General features: G+C 45.8%; 1 protein-coding gene across 1 annotated transcript in view; it reads right to left on the bottom strand.

The window, feature by feature from the left end:
- LOC145413769 (uncharacterized) overlaps nt 1-15,212 on the bottom strand; it is a 181,653-nt gene that overhangs the window by 96,480 nt on the left and 69,961 nt on the right. The window lies entirely within an intron of this gene.

Here is a 15,212-nt window from a genome sequence, read left to right as displayed (position 1 = left end):
CTCTCCATCATTCTCTCTCCTCCCCTCATGTTTTTTTCTTCTCTCCCCCTCTCCTACATTCTCTCCCCCCCCCCTCCCCCACCTTCTTTGTGGCTTGGTAATAGCAGTCTCGGTTCTCCCGTTATTAATGACACTCAACTACACGCGTCACCCCCCTCCCTCTCTCTCTCTCTCCTCCTCCTCTTCTTCCCTTCCCCTTCCCCCCTCTTTCTCTCCCTGCTCCTTTCCTTCCCCCTCCCCCTCCCTCCATACGCGCCCTCCCTGCTTTGTGTTGTTTATTTGCTTTCTTGTTAGCCTTGTTTGCCTTCTTAATTCCAATCCTCCGTTCCATTGTTCCTTGCTTGAATCATTTGTCATCTTGCTTGTTCTGCCTTCTTCTTCCTCTTCTTCTACTTCTTCTTCGTCTCCTCGTCTTCTTCCTCCTCCTCCTACTTTCCATTCTTCTTCCTTTTCTTCTTGTCATAAACATTCTTACGAGTGATCTTTAGTTGCTATTCTCTTTTTACCTATATTTCATGACTCTTCTTACCTGTTTGCTCTTTACTCTACGTGTTTCTTGTCTTGGGTTTTTCTTTTTCAGTCCTATATTTGTTTGGTACTATTGTTCATTTTCTTGCGCCTTAATGTGTTTTTTTTTTATCACTGTTTTTGTAAGGTACAGTGTCATGTGTCTTGTGTTCTGTCTTCGTTTACGGTACCTGTGTTTTACTACTACTCCGCTGGTAAAGTATTGTGTGTGTGTGTGTGTGTGTGTGTGTGTGTGTGTGTGTGTGTGTGTGTGTGTGTGTGTGTGTGTGTGTGTGTGTGTGTGTGTGTGTGTTCCTGTGCCGTGGTTTTTGTCTACATGATGTGTGGCATTGTGTCTTGTGTTGGCATACTGTTTCTCAGCCGTTACCAACACCGTTTTATTACCATTGCTTTGTTATTCGTTTCTAACGGCACTGTTTTTTATCTTTTTCTTAATCAGAATATAAGACGTTAATTACTTTTCCTTTCACCAGAACAAAAAGGTCCCCCTCCACCTCCTCCTCCTCCTCCTCCTCCTCCGCCTCCTCCTCCTCGAAAAATCACTAGCAATTGCCAAAAAAAATGTATATTGGCCTCACTTCCATTCACTCATTACCTAAGCCTTTGACAATTTCCAGCACCAACTCAAATCGAAAAAAAAAAAAAATCCTAGAGAGAGAGAGAGAGAGAGAGAGAGAGAGAGAATAAAGTGGGGCAAAAATGAGGCCTGTAATGGATGGGTGTCTGTCTTTGAGATCCACGTCCATTTCAGCGTGTTATTAGTTTGTACTCTGCTTCCCTGTTCTCCCCCATTGACCTTCTCCCTCCCTCCCTCCCACCCACCCTCCCTCCCTCTCTCTCTCTCTCTCTCTCTCTCTCTCTCTGACAGGTGGACTGAGAGACAGGTGTTGTGTGGGCGGGGTTGGGCTGTGTCTCCTGGGATAGCCACCCCCTCCTCTCACACACACACACACACACACACACACACACACACACACACACACACACAAACACACTCACACACACACACACACACACCACATACTGACACTCTCTCATCCTTCCTTTCCTTCTCTTCTCACATGCCCTTTACCTCAGTCCCACACTTAATCATTGAGGATGTGATAAACTCACTTCGAAACGGGGGAAAATAATATAAAGTAAACACACACACACACACACACACACACACACACACACACACACACACACACACACACACACTCATTTCACTGCAATCGTATCTTGAATACACTTTACTTATCTTGAATACACTTTACTCCTTCATACCATCGTATCACTGTCACGGATCAATTACCACTTTCGTAACCTTATCTAGAATTAATTGCCTTCATTCATCCCCTCGTCAGTCCTTCCATCGTAACTTTTTATCGCAATTCACTTTTCATACTGTTGACTTTTTGCATCAGTCCTGTAAGCCTCAGCAGTCCTCCTACGTGCCACACACCTTTACACGTCACGACTTTGGTGCTAACACCCACCGTCCATACTGAATACATCTTAGTAGGGCTATCTGACTCAGGACTGGAGTGATGGAATTAGGGAGGGTGTTTTGATTATTTTTTTCCGAAATTTTGCACCCACATACATTCCCCTCTCTCCTCTTTCCTACAGAGGGGAGGAATGAAGCGCAGTGGGGGGAAGTGGAGGAATGGGGAGGAGGATATAGTGAGGGGAAGGAGAGAGAGGAGGAAAGTGGAGAAGAGAGGAGGGTAGTGAAAGTAAGGTGAGAGAAAAAGTGCAAAGTGAAGGATACAAAAGCAAGTGGAGAAGAAAAGGGCATTGTGGAGAGAAGTGGAGGAAAGTGGAACGTTGTGAGGAAAACAGTGGTGTGGATAAGAGCACTTTACTACCATAACAAACAGAAAAAAGCGTACATAATGAAGTCACTATGCTGTCACCACAAACACATGCACAGAACTACACACACACACACACACACACACACACACACACACACACACACACACACACACCACCCCTCCTTCTCACCCTCTGGTCCAACTCACACAAAAAACTGGTCAAAAAAAAAAAAAAAAAAAAAAAAAAAAAAAAAAAAAGTTGGCTCGCGCTGGTTGAAGCCGACACGTCTCCATTTGTCAGCGAGAGAGAGAGAGAGAGAGAGTAAGCTGGTTCTCGTAGGCTGAGGAGACTCCCGGGTATATCATTGTTTTCCATTTTATCTTTATTTATTTATTTATTCATCTTTTTATCTACTTATTTACTGCACTAATTTTCGGTCCTGGTGGCCTAGTGGATTCAGGCGCTTGTCGGGATGAAAGTCAGATGCTGTTAATCCGAATCCACAAAATCCGTGTTCTCGTCGACTGAGGAAGCTCCCTATCACCATTTCCTAAGCGATTTATTTTGCTCAGTACACCTTTCTGATCTCTTCTGTGTTACATAAATCCTTCCAGTATCACCATATTCTTCATAAATAACGTACAAAAGGATATTAACTAGTTATATCCAAAAAATAAATCGATAAGGAAGAGATGTTAGGGAGTTTAATGAGATACAGACCCAGGTGTGCATTGTTCTGGCTAGCTTTAGACGACTTTACCTGCCCTAGGGAAATAGCTGCCATATACGGTAATAGTTAAATGTTCTCACTAATGATAACCAGGCCGCAAAGGGCCACTGTTAGAGTGGCTATTTAATGTACCCTTTGTTCGCTACGTATTCACTATGTTAAAATAATAACTAAGAATCGAGAGACTGGCTGTGTTATGTGCCCTATGTTCCCTATGCAGTAGTTATGTCCTGGTTAAAACATAGCACACAAATGAGAGACTACTGGGGGCACTATGCAAAATACATCGCTGTAGCAGAAGCGCTGGAAACCGTCCCAAGCCAGACGATTGTGGGTTAAAGACACCTGCCCCCACCTCCACCTCATCGCCTGTGCCTAATCTCCTCCTCTCCCATAGTAATGAAGGGAATGAACGCTATATCCTACCCATTTAGTAGGAAAAATCTATACGAAACTAAGTAGAAGTGTTTGCTAGTGACAATATAATAAAAATAATTCGCCGGCGTGAAAAGTGATACGTATTTACCTCATGCTAACACCAGACGATTTTCTTCAGCCGAGGGAAATCATATCAGTCTAAGGATATATCAAGGGCAAGGAGCATAGGGAAAGGGTCAAGTCTATAGTCCGTTTGCTTTCATCTGTCAAGGGTCCGTAATCTCTTTCAGCTCAGTTGATGACCATGTGTAGGCAGAATTTAACGCAACCACGCCCTAGTATTCACGGAGTAGGAGTGGACCAGTTCCGTCAGCTGAAAACAAAAGATAAGCGTTTATTCAGTCTAGCACTAGGCAATTTTTCCTCTGCTGAGAGAAATAGTAAAAGTCGAAGAAGCTTATTAAGGAGAAGGAAGTCAGTGAGTCGAGGAACCGTTTAAAAAGGTAATCATGTAACCCCATAGCTGTATAATTATTTACTTAGCACGTACAAGCCACAGCCATAACCCGTTGTTTTTGTACCATTTTTTGTCACTGTTTTTGTCTTCCCTCCATTCCCCCTGGCTAAAGGACTCGACTCTCACCCCCACCTCATCCCCTCCTTCCTCTCCTTTTTCTTCTCCCCTCTCCCTTCTCCTATGTCTACCCCACTCTCTCTTCTCTTCTCATCCTCTTTCCTTTCCATTCTCTCTCGCTTTCTGCTTTTCTAGCCTTGTCTTTATCTGACAAATTAGTTTTCTTAGTTATAACCTTCCCTATACCATGCAGCCACGAAAAGATCAACAGTTCTGTTGGTGTTTGCGGTCCTTTGTACTCCTTCTCCCATCTCTCCTCCTCTTTTCTCATATTTTTCCTCTATTCTTGTTTTCCCTCTCCTCTCCTCCATCCCCACCTACTGTCACTGGCGTAGTTACCCCACCAGCGAATGGGTGAAATAGAGGATGTAAAGATGAAGTAGGCAGATAAGCGAGCCGTCAAGAACGCAGATCTTTTGTATCAATTTTGCTGCCTGTAGTTGAAGAACTCAGGATCTCACTATCTTCCCTCTGTTTACTCAGTGGTCAGTTTTTCTGCTTCTGGGCAGATAACGCTCGATGTTTTTCCCAGAACTACGCAGAGACCTTTTGTCCTTGACCATAAGGGGATGTGACATATAGTGTGGGTGAGGCAAAATGAGAGTGTTTTCCCAATAGCAGTCTAAAAAGGTCTTTTTAATGGCTCGTTATTGGCTATGTGTGGGATGTGTTAATTCGCAATTCGTAGCAGGTGCCTCTAATGTTGTGTATCACTGGAGATTACACTTAAGACAGCCAAGTTGGAAGCCGTGAAAGGCGAAGTAAGGCTACTTTATTAGCTCGAGGACTTAGTGATAGAGTCACTTTTGTCACTTTTTGTCACATTTTTGTTAAACATTTTGCTGCACTTTTCAAGACATTTTCACATGTTACTTTGATTATCCTACAAAACACACTGTCTGTGCACCATTTCCCATTTTTGGTTCACTTCTCCACATAACACTAGTGTGTGGATTATATCTGGATTATATCATCGACGAGTTCTCCTAGTTCCTCAAGTTCTGTGAATACGTGGCCTCCACTGATTGTAATCTGGTTAGGTAAGAGAAATTACTAGTTTTATATTTGTGTTGTGAGGCCTTTATGAATTCCTCTTCGTGAAACTTCTTTGGAGTGTGTATGTTACTGTGTATGGTAAAGTAAGTTAGTTTTCTTGTGAGATTTACCTTACCCCTTTTTGGTGAGTAATTAAAGGTTAAGAGTGCGCCGTAGTATATACGGTACCCCCATAACACTACTTCCTCCCCTTTCTCCTCCCCTATCTCTTCCCCTACATCTCCCTTCCATCTCCGGCCATACCCCTCCATGACCACCTTCGCATTCCCCTCTTCCTCTTTCTCTCCCTTCTTCCCTTCCCTGGCCAACTCTTCTGTGTGGTCAACCTCCCTTCACATCCACAGCCCTCATCACCATCATCATCATCATATCATCATCATCATCATCATCACCATCCCAGCACAAATTCTTACCCATTCAGTCCATTCCATCCTTCCCAAAATCTAACTCTTACTATAGCCCTATTTCTGCCCTCACGCAGCCCTTACACCTCTTCCTTAGCCCTCACTCAGACTTAGCCAGCCCTCAGTTCCACTTCTTCACCATATCCAGCCCTCAGTCAGCCCTCTTTCATCAGCACAGCGATATGTAAGTCCTCTTTTAATGCTCTCACTACCAGGCAGCCCTTAATCATTCCGCTCCAACCCCATAAGCCCTCTTTCAGCCCCTTCACAGCCCTATTCCAGCCCCTCATAGCCCTCTTCCAGTCCCTCTCAGCCCACTTCCGGCCTCTCTCAGCCCTCTTCCGTCCCTCCTCTCAGTCCTCTTCCATCTCTCTTCCAGCCATGTATCAACTCTCTTTAGCCCTCTTCCGACCTTCTTTCAGCCCTCTCTCAGTTCACTTCCAGACCCTCGCAGCCCTCTTCCAGCCCTCTTTCAGCCTCTCGCAGCCCTCTTCCAGTCCTCTCTCCACAGTGGGGTCCTCATTTAAGTCCACCAGCCCTCTTCCAGTCCTGAATCATTTGTCTTGAGGCCTGCCAGCCCTTCTTTAGCGGCAAGTTTAGCCCAAGTAATCCTCTCCTAGCCCTGTCCTTACACACACACACACACACACACACACACACACACACACACACACACACACACACACAGACCACAAACACGCACACAACTACATACCGGAACGCACAGATCACACGCAGACACATACTGTAAACACACAGACCACAAGCACACACATACAAACAAAGACTAAAACACACACACACACACACACACACACACACACACACACACACACACACACACACACACACACAGCGCGGCACAGGCAGCGTCGGGATCAATAGGAGTTACCGCAAAAATCTGAGCGCAGACTACAGGTGCTGGGGGAGGGGAAGGGTGGGGGAGATGTAGGTGGGGAGAAGAGGGGAGAGGGAGGAGGGGAGGGGAGGGAGTGAATAGGATGGTGAAGGGAGAGGGGGTGCATGAAGGAAGGGGTGATGTACGAGTGGTTGGGGAGAAGGATATGCAGATGGGGGAGGTGGAGGAGGAAAATGGGGAGGGGAGAAGCGAGTGTAGGGGAAACGGGGGTGCAGGGAGAGGGAGGGGAGAGAACAGATGATGATGTAGGGAGGGGGAAGGGAGAGAACAGGTGAGGGGGATGCAGGGATCGGGGTGGGGATGGAGAAGGTGGAGACATGTACGAGTAGAGGGGGGAGGGAGTTATGTAGGGAGGAAGGATGCTTCACTGGGAGGGGAGAGTGTAGGAAGGGGGAGGGGAATGCTGTGGGAGGTGGGGAGGAGGGGAGGGGGATAAAATGGACAGACAGACAGGCAGACAAACGGAAAAAGATGTACAGTCAACATAACACTTTTGCAATGAGTGACAGAGCAATCCTTTTTTCCCTCACTCACTCATCCTCCTAACTCTCTCTCTCTCTCTCTCTCTCTCTCTCTCTCTCGATTATTCTGTCTGCATTTCTCCTTTTCTTTTCCTTTCTACCCTTCTCTCTTTACCCCTCCCTCCCTCCCTCCTCTTGCCCTCACTCTCTACACCCTTCACTCCTCACATAATCCCTCCCATCAATCCCTCCCTATTTCTCTCTCCTCCTCTTCCACCTCTCCCCTCATCTCTCTCCCCCACCTCCTCTAATCCCTCCACTATTCCATCTCCATTTCTCCCCTCCCTCCCTCCCTCTCTAGCCATTTTCCCCTCCATAACCTTCCACATTTCCCCAATTACCTTTCCCCTCACCCACCCAGGATTCTCTTTGCATTTTCCCCTCGTTTCTATCCTTCCCTTCCGTTCCCTCCCCCTTCAGCTCTCAGCTCCTGTCATTCCTATTTTCTCCTCCTCCCAATCCCACTCATCCCTCAGTCACTGCCTTCCTTTTCCTCCATTCTATCTCCTTACTACCTTTTTCCCTTCCCCCCTTCGGCTCCCTTCCCTTCACATCCCCACTCTTCCACCCTTTCCCTCCCCCCACACACCCAAATCCCACCTACACCCGTGTCCCATCTCCTTACCCCCTCCCCTTCTCCCCCTTACCTCTCTATCTCTCACTCCACCTACCTCTTTCCCATCTTTTCCTCCTCCCCCACACCCCGACCAACACCCCGACCCCACACCCCGACCAACACCCTCGCCGCAACGTGTACCTCACACACTGCAACAAGTTGTCGTCGCACCATACTCGTGTCGGCTCGCCCCTTTATTTATGTGACACCACCACACTTCTCGCTTGCTGGTGCGACTGGCAGACTGGCTTCTCTGACACCTACCTTACCCCCCCCCCCTCTCCTTGCCCTCTTTCTCTTTACCCTTTACTTGCTGTCTACCTTCTCAACCCTCTCCATCTCCAAACCCTCCACCCTTTATGTTTTTTTTGTTTTTTTCTTGTGCTGGTAAGAGTGGCAGACTGGCTTCTTTAACCCCCCTCTCCTCCTCCCTCACGGCCCCTTCCTCTCTCCCCTCTACGTCTCCACCTTCCACTCCTCAACCTTTCCTCTCTCCACTCCAATCCCCTCTCACCTCATTCTCTCCATCTTCCACCCTTCATTCTTTTCTCCCTCCACCCTAGTCCTCTTCCTATAACATCACCCTTTTTCTCTTCATCAACTCGCTCCAATCTCCACACTCTCTTCTTTTCCCCCACATCTCCACCCTCTTCACTCTCTCCACCCTGTCCACAAACCATCACCATTAACATCAGAGACAAAATCTATTAACTACCTCCATCGCAACAGATTTTTACGTAAGGAGATTTCCTGTCACTTCTCCTTTCAATTTCCCTATACCCTGCAAACTTTTTCTTGGTCTAAAATTGCTATATCTGTATCTTCTACGACGAGTTGTAACAAATCCACAGTAAAAGGTAGTGCTAGTCACGATGAAGTGCTATGGAAAGGATGCACAGCCGCAGCAATGTCTTATGCTGCCACTGACCTACGTGAAACAAGCTGCACAAGGACGAATATCTCCGTCAAGATGGAGTGAACGAATTTCAGAGCAAAGTTAGAGATGGTACTGCTGTTTGAACTAAAGACCATAACAAGTCGTCTCTGTCATCATCATCATCATCATCATCAATCAATCACCGTTAGCGTTATTGCCATCGTCATCATCATCACCGTTATCGTCACTGTCATCATCAATATCATCATTTGTCTTTGTCATCATCATCATCATCATAATCATCACCATCACTGTCCTAATTTTTTTTTTCCATCCTTTTAATTCTTGGAATCTGTCCACAGCTGAATAAACTCGCTTGGTTACTGCGACAGATGGTGAAATACTGTGCAACGGTTGGTGAAATAGTTACTGGTACACAGTGATGCAACGTTGCAATAGTGATGTCAATCCTCTTAACTGTGGCGGGGATGGAATGCTATAACGCGTTCACCCTAGTCTGTCAAAGATCCCTAGCCCTTCTCTGCTTGGCTGTGAAATTAGATGATAATGATGATGATGATGATGATGATGATGATGATGATAATGATGATGATGATAATGATGATGACGATGATAATGACGATGATGATGATGACGATGATGATGATAGAAGATGATGGTGATGACGATGATGATGATGATGATGATGCCTAATACCATCCACTCACAAGGCGTCAACTGCAAAAATAACTCCATCTTCTTTATGCCAGAAAATGTAAGGGCGATCTCATAAAGAATTCATTCATGTATAGATTGTGTGAGGGAATTCCATTGATGTGATGCCTGGGGAGGGGAAGAGGAAGTGGGGAAGGGAAAGGGGGGAGAGGAGGAAAGGGAGAGGGAGGGGGAGAGGGGACGGGAGGGGAAAGAAGAAATGGGTTAGAGTTACGTGAGAAGAGGAGAGGGTGAAGGGAGAGGATAGGGAAGGGTAAGGGTGAGGGGACAGTAGGGAAAAATGGAAGAAAATGGATAGGAAGGAAAGGGGAGACGAGGGAAAGAAAGGGGAGAAGAGGGAAGGAAAGGGGAAAAGAAGAGCGAGAAAGAGGGGGAAAAAGTGGCGGTGAAAGGGCTATAGTTGAGACAGAGAGAGAGAGAGAGAGAGAGAGAGAGAGAGAGAGAGAGAGAGAGAGAGAATGCCTCTTTGCGTGTATGTGTGCATGTACGTGTATCTGTGTAAGTATGTGTGTATGTACAAGAGTATATGTGTCCATGTATATGTGTAAATGTGACCGAAACAATGGCTCCACATCCAAAAATAAAAAAAATAAAATAAAAAAAAATATATACTCCCCCATTGAGCGACCCCAAATTAAACTGCGTATTGAAATGCTCGCGGTTTGCCTCCTGTCAAATTTTTCCGCCAGTTTTAATATTTTTTGGTGTATGTAAATTTGAGTATCGATAGTAGTACGCTACGGTGTGTGTGTGTGTGTGTGTGTGTGTGTGTGTGTGTGTGTGTGTGTGTGTGTGTGTGTGTGTGTGTGTGTGTGTGTGTGTGTGTGTGTGTGTGTGTGTGTTTAAAGCTCACGTTCAACTGTTCCTTGTTAATGTTGCATATTGAACGTATAAGGATTACGTTCACTATTGCCTGTTGATGTTGCATGTTGAGAGAGAGAGAGAGAGAGAGAGAGAGAGAGAGAGAGAGAGAGAGAGAGAGAGAGTTTTAATACTTCTGTGGGCTACTGTGTGCTCTCAGACGGTAAGGGTATGAGGAGAGGACCCGAGCCTTATCTCACTGTTATCTCGGTGTGTGTGGCCCATTTATCTCAGGGGGTCATTATTATCACTGGCTGTACACGGTCAGGGGTCACTCTACACACTTACGCACACAGATAACAAACGCACACTCTCTCTCTCTCTCTCTCTCTCTCTCTCACACACACACACACACACACACACACAATCAACCGTACCTACATCCAAAGGAGATATCGGTTCCTAGAAAATACTGAAAAAAAAATAATTACTCAAACCCACAGCCACCGCTTTCTGCCCTCTAATTAAGAAGCTCTGTGTTTGCGCGTATTATATAAGAAATCCATATATATCGTTGTGAGGTGGGGAGAGAGTGAGAGGGAGGGAGAGGGGGGGAGCGAGAGGGACGGGAAGGGAAGAGGGAAGGGGGGGAGAGGTAAAGAGAAGTAACGTAGGAAGGTGATGGGGAGGGAGAAGGTGGGATGCGACGAGGGGAGAGGAGGGGTAAGGGGTAAGAGGAGCTAAGGTAGGGAGGAGGGAAGGAGAAGTGGGTAGGAGAGGGAAGGGACGAGAGAGGTAGGGTGCGCTGGGGTCCGCAAAGGAATAAGGAGCGGTGGAAAGGAGAAGTAAGGTAGGGTTCGGTAGAGTAGGGAGTTAATGGGAAGGGAAGGGAAGGGAAGGGAAGGGAAGGCAAGGCAAGGCAAGGCAAGGGTAGGGTAGGGTAGGGTAGGGTAGGGTAGGGTAGGGAAGGGTAGGATAGTATTGGGTGAAAAAGGGTGGGGGGGGAAGGTAGGTGGGAGGTAGGTGGGAAGGTAGGTAAAAGACCGACGGAGAATGGATGGAGAGAAGGAAGAGTGGAGGGAGGGTAGAGATTTTGAAGGGAGAGAAGGGAGGGAAGGAGGGGGTGAGGGGAGGGAAGGGAAGGGAGGTAGGTAAGGGGATAATCATGGTACCTTCTGAACTCGACACTTGAGCTGGGTATAAAAACGAGAGAGAGAGAGAGAGAGAGAGAGAGAGAGAGAGAGAATGTATAACTGACAAAACATATGAATAAGAAAAAAATAATTTACGCTTTCTCTCCGCCAATCCAAACCTTCCTTATGTAACTCCTTACGCTGTTCCACCATTTTGTTCTTGGTCGACCTCTCCTACTTCCCAACAACCTACTCACCTCCGTTCCCTAAGGCTCAAGAGTCCTCCCAAACACGAACAGATTGGCGCCCCGCATCACATGTCACCACCTGGGCACTAATGTCGAGCCCTCTATACTGAAGTTATGGTAGGTATTTCTCACTGTGGACTACTGTGATGGTATTAAAGATTGTGTTTTTATGCGTTGGTGGGTCTTGTATAGTTCTTTCACCTTATGCTGGCTAAGATTTTCGTCTTTTGGCAGCGTATTTCATGTAACTCAGTGGCAGAATGAGACAATGCTATGCCTCCACATCCATGCCGTAGCACTTCTCACGATCAGCCTCCCAGTCTGGTGTTAATCCCCCGCCAAAGCTCAGCACTGATGACAGAGATGGCAAGTTTAGGCCAAGTTAGATTAAAAGAGTCTGTTATAAAGCAACAGTAGTGAAGACTTAGAATTCAAATGCATACTCTGCCCCCTGCCCCAGCCGAATCACAATCGCAAACTAACGATGGTCATTCCACGCAAGATCAATGCCGCACCCTGGATGAAAGATGTATGTACAGTATAATGTATTGGATCGGCCGCCTTAATAATGTTTGGCACAGGCGACCAGCTGTACAATACCCGTCGAAGTCGTGCTACTGAGCCGAAGGACAGAGGAACAGTACTTTCTGTCGAAGGGGAACTAACTTGCCACCACACACTACTTCACACAAGGGTATAAGACAAGTGTGAAAGGTGTGGAATATAGGACTAGATTCTCCTTCTGGTGGCTGTATATAAGAGTGACAAGGCATGCATATGGCACCGACGGAAGCTCGACAGGATGTGAAACACATAATTTTAATGGAAAGACAAACTACTGCATCCTCCTAACGTCCACCCCATACTCCGGATCGAACCTCCATCATGCGGACTGACAGAACCATAAGCTACCAACCCAACCACAGGAGGCCCCATGGAAGAACACTACAGCGATAAAATACACTGGGAACACTTCAACACTTTGTCTTTAGAATAGTTTTGACTTGCGGACTCTTAATGGAGGTCACGCTGCGTCGGTTTTTATTGGAGGTTCCACTCACTGGCTGCGATACCGGCGTTTATTTTGTTCACACCGCGGCTCGTTAAACATCTGGAGCACCCAACACTCCGCCAATACTCGTTAAACATATAGAACAGCCAACACTCCCACAGTACCAATGCTTTACGTTGAACCAAAATCGAGGGGGCGGGTTCACGGGTTCATATGTCGTAGGTTTGACTCTCTTTTGATTGCTAAGGACTTGTACCATCATCATCATCATCTTCATCGTCATCATCATCATCATCATCATCAATGCTATTCACTAGACCAAAACTGAAGGGATGCCTTACCTTTAACTCTGTGACAGCTTAGGACTTCCACCATTATCATCATCACCACCATCATCATCATTATGAGAGAGAGAGAGAGAGAGAGAGAGAGAGAGAGAGAGAAATTAATCCCCCACTACAGCATCACACAAAAATCCACAGAGGTCGATATGCAAAACCATTTTAGAAAGTATTTATAGATTTCTCATTAACGGGCGAACAAAGCCAACAGGGAGATAAATGGTAGGGGGAGCAGGGGATTAAGCTTTTTACTACTGAGGATAATTAGGTGTTGTTATTCAAGCTGACCAGACGATTTTCCTCAGTTGGGGGAAACCTTTAACAATTAGAGGGTGAAAAAGAATGTGTCAGAGAGAGAGAGAGAGAGAGAGAGAGAGAGAGAGAGAGAGAGAGAGAGAGAGAGAGAGAGAGAGAGTGTGTGTGTGTGTGTGTGTGTGTGTGTGTGTGTGTGTGTGTGTGTGTGTGTGTGTGTGTGTGTGTGTGTGGTGAGGGTGTGCGACTGTATATGTAAGGGTGTGACTGAGTATGTGTGAACAAGGAAGGTGCGTAACAGTGTGTATGAATGTATGTGAGGAAGTGAGGTTTTGCGAAGATGTGTCATGGTGGGAGATGTGTGAGTGTGTGTAAGAGTGCTCAAGGGATGTGTAAGAGTATGTGAGTGTGTAGCAACAGACGCCACCCAACACACCGCAACACAATCCACACAAACCCGACCAATCCCCATCTTTTATCAATCCGCTAAGGTAAGTATGGGTAAAGATGTGTGTAAGTGTGTGCAAAGGTGTATTGTGTAAGAGTGTGAAGGGTGTGTACGAGTGTGTGAGTGTGCAGCAACAGACTCTACCCCCACCTCGCACCACAACACACCCCACACAACCGCGACCAATCTCCATCTTTTATCAGCTCGCGGGCTCTCATGAATATCTCACAACGGGCTTCACGACCACCCCGCAAGGTTTCACTCGGCGTATACTATCGGGCCGACGCGTGTGTTGCAAGTGACATCTGTGTTCTTCTCTGTCCTGCCATCCTTTTCCCCCTCTCACAGAACAGCTACTATTATCCTGTTCTAATATCCTACGCTTCGAACAAAAATAGCCTCAAGACAGACATAATATTCCCGTTTACTTTTTTTGCGGGGTATCCTTTGCCTACCATTCTGCTGTCATTTTCTCCTTCTCCTAGCACAGATACTATATTGATATCCTAATATCCTGCACTATAACCGGCAGAAACTTTCGTATAGGCTAAACACAGTAAGACCTGCTGCTATTTGCCTTCCTCTATATTGCTATGTTTACTGTGTTCTGCTATCCTTTTCTTATTCTCACAGAAGGGATGTCTGGTATAAAAAACATGGGTAATATTTTGAAAAAGGCGGACGTCATCGCAGTGTAATTTCGATAGGCAATTATGCAACCCTTCTGAATATTCTTCTAAGATCGCCCCCTACGTCTGAGAATCGACTCTCAACACAAGATCTACATAAGTTTGTGTCTTGATTTAATACTTCCGTGAACTGTTCTGATGGAAGTTATACCCACATACGGAAACTGTGCTTAGTGTGAAGATACAACAATTCAGGCGTGAAAAGGGTCCATGTTGAAACGAAGTTGTTGTGTCTTCTCACTATAAACAATTTCTACGACTAACTTAACCTAACCTAACCTAGCCTAATCTAACCAAACCGAACCTAACCAAACCCAACCTAACCAAACCTACCCTAATCTAACCTTATCTAACCTAACCTAACTAATATATGGATAGTTCTTCCATGAGAAACGACATCGACGAGAAGAAGTTAGGATAAAGTACACAAAACAAATCGCTGAAGAAGAAATGTTATGAACTTACCAAAAAATAATTCGCTGAAGAATAGGCATTACGAAATCTTCTTAACCAACGAGAAAACTGTCCATAACCCAAGAAGGAAAATGCTATAAAAGTCACCTATTTTTCCCTTTTCCTCCCAAGATGGTGCAAAGCTGACGGGCTGCCTTAGTGGTCTGTGTCTATATGCTGGGGAGAAACAAAAAGATGAAAGAGAGAGAGAGAGAGAGAGAGAGAGAGAGGGGGGGGGGAATTAGGCACTGTGAAGGCTGGGTAAGTGACTGTCATGCACCGCGTCTCTCTCTCTCTCTCTCTCTCTCACACACACACACACACACATACACTTCACAAAATTACTCCTTTAAAATATTTCAAACGAGGTGAGGACAGGTGTCAGATATCAGTTAGTTATTTAAACAAACTCAATGCAAATATACATGTGTAAATAATAATTCCCTTGGGTGGTGTGTATATATCAGGTCTCTCTTTCAAAATTATACAGCATACACCTTCATTCTACACGATATATCTTTTTCTTTTTCATTTTTACTCTCAATTTGATTATGTACACAGCGGAGCACAAAAGTCTGTTCCCTTTCCTGCCTCCCTTTCATCACTAGAGTAAGGGACGCTTGAATATGACAGT

This window comes from Coenobita brevimanus, chromosome 97 (genome assembly GCF_032717465.1).
Source record: "Coenobita brevimanus isolate Jiangsu-jjx chromosome 97, ASM3271746v2, whole genome shotgun sequence".
Lineage (NCBI taxonomy): Eukaryota > Metazoa > Arthropoda > Malacostraca > Decapoda > Coenobitidae > Coenobita > Coenobita brevimanus.
Note: the sequence above shows the minus strand (reverse complement) of the source record. Positions and strands in the feature narration are given on the sequence as shown.